Below are 20,684 nucleotides of genomic sequence, written 5' to 3'. Positions count from 1 at the left end.
CCGATTGCGGGGTTGCGTCCAGGCTTTCTAAATATTTATTCAATGATTCCATTTTTCGAAATTCCAGGAGCTTTGTAAGTCTTTTTATACAATCTTTAAGATTCGATTTTAGTTGGGGTTATCTGTGCAATTGCCACTCTCTTCGAAATCTTCCTTTTTCATTTAAGAGCCGTTCGACATCTGCAGAATTAATTCTATTATATCTGATTTGTCGGGGGGTTTGGGTAGCATGTTGAGCAGCCAGTTTGAGATTTTTATCGAAATTGATAAGAGAGTGATCGATGTTTTCTGGTGTTCTTAGCGGTATGTTTTCCGAGCAATGTGTACTGAGGTATTTTTTATATTTGAGCCAATTTATTCTTGTGCCTGCCATCGCTAAATTACCAGTCGGGGATACAATTTCTAGGGGGCTCAATAAAGTAATAATAGTGGGTGAGTGATCTGAAGCTAGTTCCAGCGAGGATTCAATTTGAATCATTTCTCTAGGGATATTTTTCATCACGCTAAAATCAATAACATCCGGTATTTTTCGTGGGTCAGTAGGCCAGTAAGTAGGTTGGCCGCTCGAAAGCACATGTAAACCCATTTTAGAAATTGAGTCGAACAAAACACGACCTTTAGGGGTAATGATCCCCAGAATGTGTGCTTAGCATTATAATCGCCAGCAGCGTATTTTGTTGACTGAGAAAAGGTGCAACTTGGCGGACAATGCTTTTGCTAAAACATTGATTGTGAAACAAAATTCTTCATAATTAAAAAACACACAATAAAAAACATCAATCTCATACCGAGCTTATTTTTTGCGACCTTAAAGGTTAAATTCGATGTATGTACTAATAAAATGCAACCAAGGCACAGTGGTTTCCCTTATATGAACAAGCGGTCAATAATCAATATCTCCAAAACTAAAAAAGCTAGGGTCTTCAGAATTTGTCACCTCATAGCATGCCCGAAGAACTTAAAGTTTGCAAATTTTTAAGAAAAAATATTAACAACTGTAACCACAGTAGCCCTTTGATCTTTCAAGGGTCAATTGGCTTTTAGATTTGTTTTACGAATTTTTGAAATAAAATATTTCAGTATGAAAATTCGTTCGTTTTAAACAATTCAAGTAAATTTTTATTCTATTTTAATTCATTTGAATTATACACTGAAAAAAAAACTAAATTAAAAAGTTATACAAAGTTATATAATGCAATATGAGGTATTACTAAGTAATATAAGGTAGTAAGGTAAAATAAGACATAAATATTAATCAAATTTAAAACTCCTTACTTAAACTACTTGTTTTCTTTGTTGGTAAGTTTGTCCTCCAGAAATAAATGGATCTGAACTTAAAACAGGCTATTTAAAAGTTCTTTATTTGTAGCATTGCACGAAATTTTTCGGGTATGTTGCAATCTAAACTGTTTTATATGCTTATTTTTCGCTTCAGTTGCTTCCTCCGATAATTCACATATTGACACTACTACATGCTTGCTTACCTCAGCTCCATGGATCAGATTTTTATGTACCGATGCAAAAATAAGACGGTGCACAGATGGATTTTGGTGTCAAAAAGTCAATTTTTCAAACACTTAATTTCAACAATCAAATGATGCAATTATGTAGAGAAATGTTTATAGATGAAATGTACACTTATAGTTTTAAGAAAAAATTTAATTTATTTTTAGAAAATTGAATTAAAGTCCATGCAAGGGTGTTAAGCAAACATTTACATATATTTTCACGCAATTCAGTGGTATAATTTTCCTAATAATACCATTTACCTTTAACATATTTGAAAAATATAACATTTCAAAATCAATAAAAAAAAAATTATGGGGAAACCATAAACCGTTAAGAAGATATGCCCAAATCTATAAGACTCTAATTATTATTGTATTTTTGATTTTCCATGGATTAAAAAAAATGTAGCCCCACCCAAGCTCTTTTTTTAATAAAATGAAAGGTGGGATTGTCTTGTTTCGATTAAAAAAAGAATAGTTTTCGGAAGTTTCCGGAACAGGAGGAAAACTTAAAATTTTTTGTCGAATAATAAACGAAATATTAAAAAAATTCTTATCTATTTATGAGTTTAGTGGGCGATGGGCGTGACCGATTTTATTGAATCTCTGCATGCGTTCTTCTTTTGTTTTAGCGTTCAGCTGCGCTTTCCAAATGAATATTTGCTCATGCTTTCAATTTTATTTTTAAAAAGTCCCGTTAGATTTCAAGTAAAAACCGGTTTGCCATTAAAAAGATTGGATATTTAAGAGTCAATTTTTTTGCATTTTGTCTAAATATTTTGTGATCGTTTTATTTATTTTTGGCCTATGGGCGGAACCACTGTGCAAGGTGGCGAAAGAAACTTCTTTTGAGTTATGAGCAACGTAAAAAATATATTCTTTAGAATAACTCTTATTAGGCAACTTAAAAACATACAAATTGAAAAAAAAAGTTATGAGCAACGTAAAAAAATAAAAATTTTTATGCGTTGTACGAGTTTGGGAGTTATCAAAATATGCCCACATTTTGATACCATATAATTTGTGCATAACTCCAATAATTTTCGAGATTTTAGATGTCAACAATTACAAAAATTTGTTTTTGAATATATCTCAGTTATTAGGCGTTTTATGAGTTTGGGAGTTATTACAGAATATTTAAAGAACACAAATCCATTCATTTTGTTAACAAATAATTTGAATGTCAAAAATCATAAAAACAATCAGTTTTAGGCATATAATCCTTATATTTTATTTAAAAAATAATCATAAAATCATTAAATAGATTTATTTATAAAACAAAAAAGTCGACGTTACGACTTTTTCTAATTTATAAAAAGTATTTTTTTCGTCTTTTTATACTGTTTTACAAAGTATTCCAAGTAGTCCAACTCTCAATTTTTTTCAAATTACTCTCTCACATATACGGGTACCGTGTGAGCTCAGAGAAATGTAAACAAATGAAATGTCTTGAAATTTTAACTTTAATTTTTGATAAAATATCGTTCTATTACACATTATTACTTTAACACATATAATTTTATATTTTTTTAAACACTTTTAGCACACTTTCATTGTTAAAAACTTTCTATTTTGCACAAGAAAAAAATATTTTTGGAAATTCTGACTTGTAATTTTTTGTTATTGTAGAATTCAAACTATAGGACAGAGTTACAATTTTTGGTATTAAAAATTCATACAAATTCAAATTTAGAACATATAAAACTCTGTTACTTTTGTTACTCACACATGTTTAGAGTTAGGTACTTTTTTACTAGCACATGTATAGAGTTAGGTACTGTTGTCAAAGAGTTGGACTACTTGTTATACTTTGCTGTTTTATTGTAAAAGACATATGGTTACCTAATTTCGTAATGAAAACACACATTTTTTAATTTTCAACATATAGTTTGTGCGTACCTCCAACGGTTTTCGAGATATTAGATGTCAAAAATCAGATTTTTTAATGTATCTCGGTTATTTTTTAATATATATCGGTTATTATGCATTGCATGAGTTTAGGAGTTATTACAGATTTTTTAAAGATACAAATGCCTACATTTTGGTAGCATGTATGTATGTATGTACCTCCAACGGTTTTCGAGATATTAAATGTCAGAAATTGCAAAACTCAGATTTTACATACAAGATTTTTAGAGAATAATAATCCCTACATTTTGGTTACACATAATGTGTGCGTACTTCCAATGGTTTTCGAGATATTGGATATCAAAAATCAACAATTTTTTATAATATCTCGGTTATTAGGCGTCCTATGAGTTTAGGAGTTATAACCAAATTTTTAGGCAATAAAAATTCCTTCATTTTGGTTGCATATAATTTGTTAGTATCTCCAAAGGCGAATTTATACAAGATGGTGTCAGTAATAGTGTTGACACCATTTTGTTGTTGTTGTAGAATCGACACCACCTTGTTTAAATTTGCCATAAACAAAAAAGGCGGGTAAAAGACGAAATAGTACAAGGTGGTGTCTGTTTACTTTTATTGTTGTTGCTGCAGAATGCACACTAGAGTGACAATCAGTTGTATGGAAAAAATTTTTTGTTAAAATTTTGAAGAGTGCCGGGTGGAATATTGTGACACTAGGCCTAAATGTTATGTGCTGAAAATTTGAGCCAAATCGGGCAACGATTTCTGGACGCGCATCGAGGTCAAAGTTCAGATATATGCAAAATTTTACTGTTAATATGGAATAAATAGGTGAAACTCGTTAACTTTCTGAATTGTTTTCTAGAAATGTGTAGATTTATTTATATTAATGAATATTACATTAAAAAAAAATTTTGGAAATTAACCCTGTATCTCCTTTGGTTCAAAATGACCCAAAAACTGTATTATCGCCAAAATTAGAGAAAAATGCAAATTTTTCAGTTTTTGAAAAAATTTTGCTACTAAATAAATACTTTTGCAATTGAATGCAAAATAATCGAAATATGTACGTAATTATCGTTGTAATGAGATATAAATGACAAAATTTGATTAAAAAATTTTAAAGTTATTACAAATTCGCCAGACCATTAACGTGTTTCAGGCCACTTGAACAAAAAATTTAGGAAAAAAATTAAGATATTTCGAGAAAAATTAAAATAAAAGCTCATTTTTACTTAAAATATGTCCATATTTACTTGTATATGAGTTTTTGTCTTCGTAGGATACCGTTAACCTATTCGCAGGTATGGCCAAAAAAAATAATTTTTTTAACGGCTGTTTCAAAACTCCATTTTCAAATTTTTAAAAATTTTGTTAAACAAATTTCAGATTTTTTCGATCATCACATTGGGGTTTATTGAGATCAAAATAGGGAATAAAAATATGAAAAAATTATGTCAATACCTTTTACAGTTTTTCCGTACCTGCGATTTAAATTTTGTGTTTTTCAAGAAAAACTAATTTTTTGTCCATATTTAGGCGAATGAGTCCAATTTCCTTACTGTTATAAATTTTAAGTAAAACCTATCCATAATATTATAGTCCTTGTATTTTTAAATATGTTCTGAAAGTTTTACTAAAATCGGAAAACGATAACCTTTGAATCGTGAAGGTCAAAGGTCAAATTTTTCAATATTTGAAATTTCTAATGAAAAGATAGCGAAATGTTATATATTTTTGGGCCGATTTTAATGCAACTTAAGGAAAATATAACATAAAGTCCAGAATTTAAAATAAAAGCACAAAAATGGAAATTAACCCTTAGCAGCACTTGGGGTCCAAATTACCCTCAACTTTTAAAATCACGAAAAACACAACCATTTTGACCCCAAGTCCTCTTAAAGGTTAAAATCCGTTTCTGCACTGTTGTTGTAAATGCTAGACACCAATATATATTTTCCTCAAGTTTCATGAAAATCGGCCCAAAAATATATAACATTTCGCTATCTTTTCATTAGAAATTCCAAATATTGAAAAATTTGACCTTTGACCTTCACGATTCAAAGGTTATCGTTTTCCGATTTTGGTAAAACTTTCAGAACATATTTAAAATTACAAGGACTATAATATTATGAATAGGTTTTACTTAAAATTTATAACAGTAAGGAAATTGGACTCATATGGACAAAATATGGACAAAAAATTCGTTTTTCTCGAAAATCGCAAAATTTATATCGCAGGTACGGAAAAACTATAAGAGGTATTGACATACTTTTTCCAAATTTTTATTCCCTATTATGTTGTCAATAAATCCCCATGTGATGATACAAAAATTCTCAAATTTGTTTAACAAAATTTTTAAAAATTTTAAAATGGAGTTTTGAAACAGCCGTTAAAAAAATTATTTTTTTTGGCCATACCTGCGAATAGGTTAACGGTATCCTACGAAGACAAAAACTCATATACAAGTAAATATGGACATATTTTAAGTAAAAGTTAGCTTTTATTTTAATTTTTCTCGAAATATCTTAATTTTTTTCCTAAATTTTTTGTTCAAGTGGTCTGAAACACGTTAATGGTCTGGCGAATTTGTAATAACTTTAAAATTTTTTAATCAAATTTTGTCATTTATATCTCATTACAACGATAATTACGTACATATTGCGATTCTTTTGCATTCAATTGCAAAAGTATTTATTTAGTAGCAACATTTTTTCAAAAACTGAAAAATTTGCATTTTTCTCTAATTTTGGCGATAATACAGTTTTTGGGTCATTTTGAACCAAAGGAGATACAGGGTTAATTTCCAAAATTTTTTTTTAATGTAATATTCATTAATATAAATAAATCTACACATTTCTAGAAAACAATTCAGAAAGTTAACGAGTTTCACCTATTTATTCCATATTAACAGTAAAATTTTGCATATATCAGTACTTTGACCTCGATGCGCGTCCAGAAATCGTTGCCCGATTTGGCTCAAATTTTCAGCACTTAACATTTAGGCCTAGTGTCACAATATTCCACCCGGCACTCTTTGAAATCTAAAAAAAAAAAATCGGCTGTCACTCTAATGCACACCATCTTTCATTGGTTGCCAAATATCATAATTATAAGTTTTTTGCATATATCTCGGTTATTATGCGTCCTATGAGTTTAGGTGTTTAGTGGTTAAATGAGTTAGTTAGAATAAATTAAACTCAAACACTAAATATTTTAATTTTTTATAAAAACTTAATTTATTAACAATGACAATTCAATTCAAAATTTTTACAAGAATGAAAAACAAATTTAAAAACTAATGAAAATATTAAACTTGAAATTCAATGAATATGTGATTATAAAAATATTTTATAAACAAAGTAATATTATGTAAAGTAAATATTTATAATTTTTATTTTTAAATGTTAGAATATAAATACGCCACAGTACCCCCGCCCTAGTGACAACGACAAGGTAACTCGACGACCTGAACGAAGTTTGATTCCATCATTTGATTCATTATTTTGGACATTTTGTTTGGGAGTTATTTTGGGTACTATATTTGATTCTTCTCTTGATTCTTCTTGGAAAATAAATGCTGGTTTAAGGCGGTCAATAGATATTACCTTTTCTTTTCCAGCTACTTGCAATTTGAAAATTTTTTCATTACGGCTAATCACCTTATAGGGACCATCATATGGAAGTTGCAATGGTTTCCTAACTGCATCATGCCTAATAAAAACGTGAGTGCAGTTCTTTAATGCATTTGGTACGAAGTAACTACTTGCACCATGATGAAAAGTAGGGGAAGCTTTAAGCATTTGCATTTGTTCACAAAATTGTTTTACCCAATCGTTATTAGTTCTTGATCCTTCGTAAGTTTCAAAAAATTCACCAGGAAGACGTAAATTTGTCCCATATAACATTTCTGAAGGAGAAAATCCAATATCTTTAATCACTGTCGATCGTAAACCCATTAGGACTAATGGTAAATTATCAACCCAGTTTTGAGTTTCGTAACATTTCAAAGCTGCTTTTAAAGAACGATACCATCTTTCAAAGAGTCCATTTGCTTGAGGGTGATAGGGCGTTGAATGAAAAGTTTTAATTCCGAGAACTTTACAAAATTCTCGAAATAATGAGCTTTCAAATTGGCTGCCTTGGTCAGTAGTAATTTGAGCGGGAATGCCATATCGGGATATTCAACCATGTAGTAAAGCATTGGCAACAGACTCTGCTGTTATGTCTTCCAGTGTTATGGATTCTGTCCATCTAGTAAATCTATCAATACAAGTCAGAACATACCTGTAACTTTTACATAAGGTATTTCTAGACGGCAATACTGAGTATTAATATATGTCAAAAACTCAAGTATCATAATACAATTTCATCGTCTAAACAAAATTTGTATTAGATTTTCAAAAAATACAAATGATTTTTTTGATTTACGGTCGGTATTGAAAATTTGTTTAAAACAATTCAAAAACTTTTTATTTTCATATGTATCGGGTATGTATTTATAAAAACAAATAAGGCAAATAAAAATGTCAAGAAAATATAAAATAAAAATAAAGTTTTCAGAAAAATATCAATCAACAAAGAAATAAAATATTTGTAATACTATCGTGTAAACAATAAATGTTTTTTCGAAACGATTTTTTGAAATACCGACTGATTTCAATAATATTTTAAATTTGAAAAGTGTTAATACTCAGTATTGCCGTCTATAAATACCTATAGTGGTAGTGGTCCAACGATGTCAATACTTATATGTTTAAGGCGTTGACTAGGTACTTCAAAATTACCAAGGGGACTTTTTACATGACGTTGCACTTTTGATGACTGGCACGGAATACAATATTTAGACCAATTGCGTACATCTTTTGAAATTGATGGCCATACAAAACGACTTTTGACAAGTTCCAATGACTTATTTATTCCAGGGTGTGAAAGATTATGTAAATATTCGAAAAGTGGCTTTCGAAAAGTAGGAGTTATGTAAGGTCGAATATTTGTTGATGATACATCACAGTAGATTTCAAAGTCAGTATCAGGCAATTTCATCTGTTTTAAAGATAAACTTTGAGGAGAATTTAACAATGTTTGCAATTCTTCATCAGACTGTTGTTCTTTTGCTAGTAATTCAAAGTTTAAAGGTGATGGCATCGAAACAACATTGAGGCGTGATAATGCATCAGCCACTACATTTTCATTTCCAGGTATATACCTAATGTCGACAGTGTGCTGACCAATAAAGTCCAATTGCCTCAGTTGACGTGGAGAAGCTTTTTCTGGTTTTTGCTTAAATGCATAGATCAAAGGCTTGTGGTCTGTGTATATTGAGAATTCTCGCCCTTCTAAGAAGTATTGAAAATGTTTCAAAGCAGAATATGCGGCTAAAAGCTCTCGGTCATATGCACAATATTTAGTTTGTGTTTTATTTAAACTTTTTGAATAAAATGCAATTGGTTTCCACTCACCTTCAATTTGTTGGTAAGTTGGCAACGCTGTATTCGAGTTCGAATAATCAGTTAAAGAACATTGTAGAAAGTACACCACAGATGGCGTATGATCTAGAATATTCGAACTTTGACAGTTAAAGAGCTTTCTAGATGGTAATGCAGTGTTATAAATAGTGGCAGAGGTTGCAGTCGTTAGTGAGTTGATCAGAGACGCTTTTCGAAGAAACATCATCTAAGTGCCTTAAAGTGTGTTGTGTTTGTTTGAAGTAAATTCGTGTACATTATAAATTGTGTCTGTAATTCTGAGAATTTATAAACCTGTATAAGAAAATATTGAGTGGCTATTTAATTCTGTTGTTGTTGTACATTTTAAAGAAATAAAGAGTTGTTACAATTTTCAAACTACTAAACGGCTTTTATTTGCAATCAAAAGTATCCGGTTTATTTAAAGGAAATAAACCAGCGTTTTGAAAAGGTTAAAACGTAACAATTGGTGTCAGAAGTGGGATTGCAAATTAATAAGCATGAAGTTTGAGGAACTAAAAGTTGAACAACTCAAGAAAGAATTGAGTAAGTTGGAGCTACCAACAGCAGGTAACAAGGCAGAATTGCAGAAGAGGCTGAGAGACGAATTCAAGCGGCGTGATATTGATATTGGAACTTACGAGTTTGAGTATAAAGAAGAATTGGAAGTTTCTACCCGTGCAACAACAAGCAGCATGGATTTAAGCACTATGTTTGCTGCTATGATGGAAAAATTCAAAGAAACAAATGAGAAATTTGCTGAAGTTCAAGAAAATTCAAGAGTCAACAATGAGAAGCTGTTAGCTGAAGTTAAAGCAGAAGTTCAAGAAACTTCTAAAGTAGACAACGAGAAACTTCTAGCTGACGTTCAAGAAACTTCTAGAGTCAACAACGAGAAACTTCTTGCCGACAATGAGAAACTTCGTGCTGAGGTTAAAGCTGAAGTCAAAGAAACTATCAAACACTTAGCTGAAATATAAGCGAAACTTCAAGAATCCTCTAGAGCTACAGATGAAAAAATTCAGGAAATGTCTGAGGTTATTAACAGCAGAGTGGATGTCGTTGACAAAAAGGTGTCCGAATTAGAGAGCGGCCTAGAAAAACAATCCCAAGATGTTGATAATAAATTTCTCGATCTGGAAATGAAAATTAATAATCTTCAATGCCAAGACGGACCGGTGCGAATTATTTCAGAAACATCGAGTAGAATAAAGGCTCCTAGTTTTGATGGCAGCACACCATTTAATGTTTTCAAGTTCCAGTTTGATACAGTTGCCAAGAGAAATGTATGGAGTAATGAAGAAAGAGCTATAGAATTGATTTTGGCCTTGAAAGGGAACGCAGCAATAGTTCTTGAAAGCGTACCAGTAAGTAACGTAAGTATGGTGGAGAACACATGAAAGAAATATACCGAATGGAATTGCGTGGTAGAGTACAAAAACCTAATGAGACGCTACAAGACTTTGCGGCAGAAATCGAACGTTTGATGCAGCTTACATATCCAGACGAAAACCATCCGTTATTGGACCATTTCAAGATTGAGGCATTTGTGAATGGGCTTCGTGACCCTGATGTAAAACATGCGGTTTATGCCACACGGAAGTCAACATTTGCGGAAACCGTTTCATTCGCGTTGGCACAAGAAACAGCAAAATTAATGTCTAAGCCGCAAATATGCAAGGTACGGAATATCGAGGTTATAGCTGAAAATGAGAGAAATATAGTCAGTGAAATAAAAGAGGCAGTTTTAGAGGCTTTAAATGAGAAGCAAGGTAAAGCTAAAATCAAATGCTATAACTGCGGAAAAGCTGGTCATATTCAGCGAAACTGCAAAGCATCGAAAAAACGAGCCAGATCTGTTTCGCCAAGAAACGAGAAGCAGGCGAATCGTAGTTCATCACAAGAGTCACCTTTAAACTAAAACGAGCTAGCGCTATGGGGCAAGAACTAGCTCCCACAATCTCCATATCCGTAATTCAGCAGAAAAATAGCAACCTTACTGCTTGTGGGTACATAAACGGTCAGAAGCACGTTTTTACTATAGACACTGGGGCATCACAGTCTATCGTCAAGCCCGATTTAGTCAAAAACACAATTGAACCCTTACGTGGGGTAAGTCTGCGCACAGCTACTGGGGAGCCAGCCACTGTCTATGGTAAAGTAAATGTGAAAGTAGCCATTGCCAATGTTAGCGTCAATCATGTATTTATTGTTGCCGATATTGTGGACGAAGTAATCATTGGTGCTAATTTCATGATTAGTCATGGCATTACTTTGGATATGGGACAAAAGGTTATGATTTGGCGAAATGTGGAAATACCCCTTGACGTCGGATATGAAAATAGGACTCAAGTAAGAAAGCTAGTTAGCGTTGAGCATCTGAGACTACCACCACAGTCAGAAACTTTAGTATGGGCCTGTATGGAGGGAGATTGTGAAGACAACAGTTTGTGGGTGGTAGAACCAGCAGAAATAAAAAGTGATCTTATAACAGCAAAAGCCCTCGTTAAACCCTGCAACAACAAAATAGTTCCTGTAAGAGTGCTTAACCTGTCCAGCTCTGAAAAAGTAGTTAAGCCAAAATCCGAAATAGGTCGATGCACTTCAGCAGAGGCAGTAATCAATTGCGAGAAAAACCCGGAACATGCCAATAAATCCACCAAGGAACACGAGCTACTAGCGGAATATGTGGGGAAATGGGTAGGAGGATTAGCGCCGCCCGATAGAAATAAGGCCAAACAGCTTCTGAAGAAACATACCTCGGTCTTCGCCTTAAAAAGTCAAAGCCAAGGTAGAACGGCAATTGTAAAGCATCAAATAAATACTGGCGAAGCGAGGCCCATAAAGCAGGCGCCCAGAAGTATTCCTCTAGCAAAACGAAGTGAGGTGAATGAGTTGGTTAACGAAATGGAGCGGGATGGAGTAATCGAACCATCTTCAAGTCCTTGGAGCTCGCCTGTTGTGTTAGTTAAAAAGAAAGACGGCAGCACTAGGTTTTGCGTCGATTATAGAAAGCTGAACGACGTTACCAAAAAAGACAGCTACCCGCTACCAAGAATTGACGACACCCTGGACACATTAGCTGGAACAAAATGGTTCTCCACATTGGACTTGCAAAGTGGTTATTGGCAGGTAGAGATTGCAGAAAAAGACAAAGAGAAAACTGCGTTTAGTGCTAGTGATGGATTATGGCAGTTTAATGTGATACCCTTTGGACTCTGCAATGCTCCAGCCACATTCGAGCGTTTAATGGAACATGTGTTGAAAGGACTTCACTGGAAGACATGTTTGGTGTACCTCGATGACATAATTGTCATGGGGAAGTCTTTCGATGAACACTTGAAAAACCTTGAAGAAGTCCTTAAACGAATAGCAGCGGCTGGACTAAAACTTAGCGTAAAGAAATGTGCATTGTTCCAGAAAGAAGTTAAGTATTTAGGGTATCGCGTAACAGCAGACGGCATATCAACAGATGAGGATAAAATACGAGCCGTAAAGGACTGGCCTCGATTTTGCCAGTGTTGCCGCAAGTCTACATGAGCTAACGCAGAAGTCGCGAGCGTTCCTGTGGAGTGAATCTCAAGAACAGGCATTCCTTCAGTTAAAGGAATTGTTGTGTACAGCCCCAATTTTGGCATATCCCATCCCAGGGGCGAAGTTTGTGCTAGACAGCGATGCGAGTGGATACGGAATAGGCGGTGTGCTTTCACAGGTGATCAACGGGACGGAAAAGGTCATAGGCTACTACAGCCGAATACTTTCCAAGCCTGAGAGAAATTACTGCGTAACGCGACGTGAACTCCTGGCAGTATTGGGGTGTGTGAAGCATTTCCACAAGTATTTGTATGGTCTGAGAACCGATCATTCTGCCCTCAGGTGGTTGTTGCAATTTAAACAACCTGAAGGGCTGACTTTAGCATCAAGCACTGGAAGGGTTTGAAACACGGCAATGCGGACGCGCTCTCAAGACGGCCTTGCAACGTGGAATGCAAGCATTGCGCAAAAGCCGAGAGAAAGGAATGTGTCATTGACGTTCGACTAATGCATATAGAGTACAGTGCAGATTGGTCTGTATCGCAGAGAAATGACCCCATACTGTCAAAAATAATATCGGCAAAAGAAGAAGGCAGAAGGCCAGCCCGCAATGAAATATCGGCCGAAAGTCCACTGATGAAATCATATTGGGCCCTATGGAATAGTCTACAATTGTTAAATGGCTGCTTATAACGCATATGGGAAAGTGCTGACGGTAAAACAGTGACAAATCTAATTGTTGTACCATCCTCTAAAATAAACGAAGTAATGAAAGAGTTTCATGACGGTACCAGTGGTGGTCATCTTGGTGTGACAAAAACCTTAGAGAAGCTAAAACAACGTTTTTATTGGGTGGGTTGTCAGCAAGCAGTAGCCGATTGGGTAGCCAATTGTCCACAATGCATAGCAGCGAATTGCCCAGTAAGAAGAAGTCGTGGACAACTTCAGCAGTATAACTCAGGTGCGCCATTCGAGCGGATTGCGATGGATGTAGCAGGCCCTTTCCCTGTCAGTGATGCTGGAAACCGTTACGTTCTAGTGGTTATGGATTATTTCAGCAAATGGCCAGAGGTATATGCAATACCCAATCAGGAAGCTAAAACGGTTATAAGCGTATTTGTGAACAACTGGGTGTGTCGCTATGGTGTTCCACTGGAGTTGCACTCGGATCAGGGTAGAAATTTTGAATCCGCCGTATTCAAGGAAATGTGCGACTTATACGGAATAAGAAAAACCAGAACAACGCCACTGCATCCTCAATCTGATGGCATGGTCGAAAGATTCAATCGCACCCTGGAGGAATATTTAAAAAAAGTGGTCAGTGCACACCAGAAGGACTGGGATGAACACATACCAAAATTTCTATTGGCATACAGGTCAGCTGTTCATGACTCAACCTCTCGAACACCTGCAAAAATTGTCTTCGGGACAGAACTCAAGTTGCCTGGTGATTTAGAATTCGGTATTAAGCCCTCATCAAATAATGAAAACACTTCCCAAGAGCAAGATGACCTTAACGAACTTCACGAATTCGTACGCAGACGAATAAAAATGACCACCGACAAAATGAAAGCCAGATACAATCGAGCAGCGAATTCTGAGGGATTTAATGAAGGCCAACTTGTACTGCTGTATAACCCACAACGCAAGAAAGGACTGTCTCCCAAACTATAAACCCATTGGGACGTGGTGTACAGAATACAGAAAGAAAAGAGCCTGAGATCTAAAATGAAGGTCGTACATCTAGAACGACTAGCTGCATATGGGAGAAGTGAATCTATGCCTATTCGGGACGAACAGGCTTATGCATTAAACACATTCAAGACAACAGGCTACACGACTACACGAACACAAATTCTGCTGGTTACAGTTGTAGTCGTGTGGCAGCTACTGAATTATTTTAAAGACGACAGCTACAAAGTAAACAGCTGATTTATAATTCAGTGGTGCCACTTTAATAAAAAATAACCGTACAAAATTCCAAAGTAATTAAGATTGAAACAATTATTTTGAGTAAAAATATATATATGGTTATAATTAATTATGTACCTGTTATTAATTTATTTCAATATGGTTATCAGAAACTTCTCTTAATTAAGTAAAAATATATTTTTAAGCACTAATTTGATTTACATTTTTTTATTATATTAGCAATACTATTTCTGTTTTGTAGTTGACAAAAATAGAAATTAGCCTAATTCGGCTACATCGGCATGAGTAGTCGTGTGGCCGTGTAGCTGTGCTGTCGTTAAAATAATCGTCTCCATATAAACGTGTGCATTTTATTTTTGACAGATTGAAGTTGGTAGCCTGCTGTCTTGAATGTGTTTAATGCATTAAGTGGGGGGCAGTGTTACGAAATTGTACTTGAATTCAAATATAACGATTTTAACGGCTGAAAGTAGCATAATGCTATCAAGTAACACTGCTGTAAAACTGTAACATATCTGTGGGCATTGTTAAATAAAAGCTTTCAGTTGATTTGATTGTAAGTTGGCAACGCTGTATTCGAGTTCGAATAATCAGTTAAAGAACATTGTAGAAAGTACACCACAGATGGCGTATGATCTAGAATATTCGAACTTTGACAGTTAAAGAGCTTTCTAGATGGTAATGCAGTGTTATAAATAGTGGCAGAGGTTGCAGTCGTTAGTGAGTTGATCAGAGACGCTTTTCGAAGAAACATCATCTAAGTGCCTTAAAGTGTGTTGTGTTTGTTTGAAGTAAATTCGTGTACATTATAAATTGTGTCTGTAATTCTGAGAATTTATAAACGTGTATAAGAAAACATTGAGTGGCTATTTAATTCTGTTGTTGTACATTTTAAAGAAATAAAGAGTTGTTACAATTTTCAAACTACTAAACGGCTTTTATTTGCAATCAAAAGTATCCGGTTTATTTAAAGGAAATAAACCAGCGTTTTGAAAAGGTTAAAACATAACAATATTTTCGAATACTTTTTTGACAATTTGCAATTTCTCAGGTGATAATCTGCGCGCTTTAGCAAACACAGGAGGTCCTTTTGTTTGAATATGATGTGTGACAGAATGTTTGACATCTTTTGTGAATGATGACAGTTCTGTCAAATCAGAAAATTCTCGAAGCAGTATTGAAAAATATGAGTTTTCTTGGATTGATTTGATAGTCAAAGGATTAGTTTCTGTATATAAAGATCCTTTGCTTTGTGAATGTGAAAAATTATCAATTAGTCGATTGTGTTTTATGTCTACCAATAATCCAAAATGGCTTAAAAAATCGGCACTAATTATTGGCTTTTCAACGTCAGCCACAATAAAAGTCCACCGAAAATTTATCTTTAAGCCCAAATTCAAAGTAAGACATCTTGTTCCAAAAGTTTAGATTGTTGATTTATTTGCTGCAAATAATTTTAATGGTGCAGGACTTTGTTGAAGTTGAGAAGAAGTGACGGGAAATACAGAGACGTCGGCGCCAGTATCGACAAGAAATTTAAATTTTGAAATATGATCTTGAAGAAAAAGGCGACAAAGTTCTCGGCTAGCCTCGTCTGTCACCGTGGACGAGGAGCCTAGTGGTTTTCCGGAGAATGTGCGGTGGAGAATGTACATGGCTTGGTTGCTTTTTCTCCAAATTTAAAATGATACCAGCAGTAGGGTTTTGCTTTCTTACCTTGTGATGGTTCTCTTGTGCGTGAATGTTTACTGCTAGCACGGCTCTTTGCACGACTTCGACTTTGAGATAAAGCTGCAACTTGTAAGTGCATCAATTTTCTTTTCTATAGCACTATTTGTCAATGTAGATGATGTGGATACGGCATTTACTTCCCAAGATTCTGACGTGTCTGCGATTTTGTCTGCCATAAGTGCTAATTTATTTAAAGATTCACTACTTACTGACAAAATTGCTTGCATTTGTTTTGGTAAACGTTGCATCCATAAATTCTTCAAAAGTTCATCTGATACTTTACCAGTAGATAATGTGGACATCTCGCGAAGAAGTGTTGATGGTTTTTTATCTCCTAACTCAATATCGCGTAACAGTTTCTTTAATTGCTTTTCTTCTGAATATGTAAAGCGTTCTTGTAGCCGTTGTTTGAGAGTTGCATACATATTTGTCTCCGGCGGCTGCAAAATTATGTCGCTTACCTCACACAGAACATTAGCTTCGATGGATCCGACAATAGTATGAAATTTTGTTGAATCTGATGTGATTCCAGCGGTGATGAACTGACTTTCAACTTGCCTGAACCATAATGCAGGATTCGTCCTCCAAAACGGCGGAACCTTGACTGAAACTCGAGCTATTTCATTACCCGGTGGAAGCGATGCAAATTCATCTTCGGAACTATTCAGCGACATATTTGTTGTTCTTCTTTACGGGGTCACCAATTTTAGTGGTTAAATGAGTTAGTTAGAATAAATAAAACTCAAACACTAAATATTTTAATTTTTTATAAAAACTTAATTTTTTAACAATGACAATTCAATTCCAAATTTTTACAAGAATGAAAAACAAATTTAAAAACTAATGAAAATATTAAACTTGAAATTCAATGAATATGTGATTATAAAAATATTTTATAAACAAAGTAATATTATGTAAAGTAAATATTTATAATTTTTATTTTTAAATGTTAGAATATAAATACGCCACAGGTGTTATCACAACATTTTTAAAGAATAATAATCCCTACATTTTGGCAACACATACTTTTTTCATACTTCCAATGATTTTCGAGATATTGGATGCCAAACATATATCTCGGTTATTATGCATCCTATAACTTTAGGACTTATTACAACATTTTGAGAGAATTGTAATCCCTACATTTCAGTTTTTTGCATATATCTCGGTTCTTAGGCGTCCTATGTGTTTAGGGGTTATTACAACATTTTTAGAGAATAAAAATCACTACATCTTGGTAACATATAATTTGTGCATACCTCGAACTATTTTCGAGATATTGGATGTCAAAAATTACTTAATATAGTTTTTGACATATATATCGTTTATTAAGCATTGTATTAGTTTAGAAGTTATTACAGAATATTTAAAGAATACTAATCCCTACAAGTTGGCTGCATATAATACCTCCAACGGTTTTCGAACATTGGATGTCAAAAATCATAAAAAATCAGTTTTTGAATATATCTCGGTTATTAGGCGTTATATGAATTTAGGTGTTATTAGAGAATAATTAAAGAGTAAAAATACCTTCATGTTGGCATTTATGAGTAGCTCCATCGGTTTTCGAGATATTGGATGTCAAAAATCTTATAAAACCTGTTTTTGCAATATATCTCGGTTATTATGCGTCCTACGAGTTAAGGATTTATAACAAGATGTTTAGAGAATAATAATCCCTACATTTTGGTTACACATAGTGCTTCCAACAATTCGTGAGTGCTTCCAACAATTTTCAAGATAGTGGATGTTAAAAATTGCAAAAATCAGTTTATTGCTATTGTCTCGTTTAATATGTGTCCTACGAGTTTGGGACTTATCACAATATTTTTAAAGAATAATAATTCCTACATTTTGGTAACATAAAACTTTTGGATGTGAAAAATTAAAAAAAAAATCAGTTTATTGCTATTATTTCGGTTATTATGCGTCCTACGAGTTAATGAGTTATTACAACATTTTTAGAGAATAATCCTAAATATTGGCGTGTTAATGGGATCAGACGGCATGTATTGCTTGTGTATTGGGACATGTATTTGATACATATGGAATTCCAAGTGTATGTCAAAATTCACGTTATACATACGATTAATAATGTCCACGTTCAAACGTACATATGTAATTGCATGTGACATAACCTCTATTAGTTTATATGTTCGTTGTTTTTTACAATATATTTATTTAAAACATTTTTAAATCACAATAAATATATTTAATGCAATGAAACTTATTTTGTTATGATTTTTCTTTACTCTTTTTTGTTTTGTTTTTTTATTTTGCACTCACACAGTGTTGTATTTCAAAATACAACACTGTTATACACACGAAAATAGAACATGCTCTAATTGCCAAAAATGTCACGAGTAATACACACGTATTTTACATACACAATGTTTCATATGGATCACACGGTATGTATATGTTTACATATTGAAAAATGTTCCAATACATGGCACAAAACACAAGCAATACATGCCGTCTGACCCCCCTTTAAGAAGTTATAACAACATTTTTAAAGAATAAAAATCACTACATTTAATATTTGCGTATCTCCACCGGTTTTTGAGATATTGTATACGAAAAATCACGCCTATTGCAATATCTATAAATTAAGTTGTTATTACAACTTTTAAATGTAATATTGTTTTAGATTAATAGTGAACAGAACATTTTGATATTACAACAAAAAAAGATTTATTGTATATTTTTCTTCTATATATCTGTAATTTGCGGATATGTCCCTGCAGACCACTGTCTTTACTATTAACGTTCCTAAATTTAAATCAGATATATGTAGTTCCATACTGTGTAATACAATTAATTATATACTAGAATCGCCTGGTTGTCGAAATTCGACCACCTTTAAAACGCTTGTTACAACATTTATATGGAAAGAATTTTTAAACAATTTTTTATATTGTACATATCTAGAACAAAGAACCTCTTAAATCATATATATTTCATCAATATTGGTGGACAATAACATACTTTACATCGACTTTCTAGGATCGACCGGTGGCCGAAATTCGACCACTTTTAAACACTTTTTTACCACCTTTGTGGAAAGAATTTTGAAACTGTTTTTTATATTGTGCATATCTAGAGAAAATAAGCTTTTAAACTATATATATTTCGTTAATATTGGTGGACAATAACATACTTAAAAGTGTACCACAAAAAAAGTGTAGCCTATTTATATATAAGATATAAGATACAACTTTTTCATCGAACATTCCGTAGTTTCAAAGATATAAGCAGATTTATTTTATAATTTATAGCCCTGCCTAGAAGCATGCATATATTGATTTTATCGTCAAATTCAATCATATAAATTTGTTTTTTATTTATGTTACTAAAAGCATTTTGTTTTAAAAAACGGCATAGTGGTTCCGGAGATATGGCTGGACCGATTTTTATAAAATTTTCAGTGAATCTTTAGATTTTTGATTTTCGGTCTGTGGGGGGAGGGCCGTGATAAAATCAAATTTTTACACTATACCGCTAATGACATTATACCGCTAATGATTTCAAGGTCAGTAATTGTGGGCAAACTTTTGCAAATAAAAAAAAAAGTTAAAAAAAATCAAAAAAAAAAAATTGTCAAAAAATTATTTTTATTTTTTCATTCGAGAAATAAATGCTTTTTTTCATCCCCAACGATCAAACAATGCTAATTTTAATTTCATTGCTTAACATCATTCTAAAAATTGTAATTCACAGTGGTGTACTCTGAAGCGAATGATTTGGTGTAACATATCCGGTACATACCAAATTTTCATATCGTTCGATAAAACAAGTAGGCCGCTGTTAACATTGTACTATCACCGATGATAAACAAAATTTCCGAAAGTACAACTAAATAGTAAATAACGTCGACAAATCAGATTTCGTTCCCGCCGAACTTCTGCCAAATGCAAATGAATATTCAATCCGTTGTCGACAAGGTATTCACAAGTCTTACAACCAACTACAAAAAATCGGATTTGCTGTGGGAACGTGCAATTTTGGTACCAACAAATGATGATGTCAACATGCTCAATGAGCGAATTAATTGAAACTGACTGGCGAAACAATGAAATACAAATCGATTGACACAGTAATGAACGAAGAACAAGCCTCAAAGATAATGTTTCTCTGCAACATAAACGCGCCAAAATTATGCAACGGAACACGATTGACCATCAAAAAATGTTAACCAAATTTAATTGAGGCAACAATCATCGGTGGCAGATTAAAATGCGAAGACGTAATGATTTCACGCATACCAAAGATTTCCAACGTCAAAGCATAATCGTTAACTATTGCTGGCTTACATTTGGAAAATTCATGTTTTGTATGTGGTTTGCTCCCGAGTAAATAAAAAAGAAACGTATATCCCCTGTCCTTAAGATGAATTCATAAATATAATATTCTATTTGCCTTAAATACATCCGTTTTTTTTAAGGGCATATCATGCCACTGTACTTATAGATATCTGCTACAACTTTGTCAAATGACCACCTCAGTGTTTCGGGTGCGATGTCAGGTCGGGGGAGTCCGTGCTTTTTTTTGTCCGACACTGTATATTCAAATCGGGATGCAATATAAAACAAAATTTCCGAAAGTACAACTAATATAGTAAACAACGTCGACAAATCAGATT

Source organism: Calliphora vicina, chromosome 4, assembly GCF_958450345.1.
Source record: "Calliphora vicina chromosome 4, idCalVici1.1, whole genome shotgun sequence".
NCBI lineage: Eukaryota > Metazoa > Arthropoda > Insecta > Diptera > Calliphoridae > Calliphora > Calliphora vicina.
The sequence above is the reverse complement of the archived record's forward strand: the minus strand, read 5'-3'. Positions refer to the sequence as shown.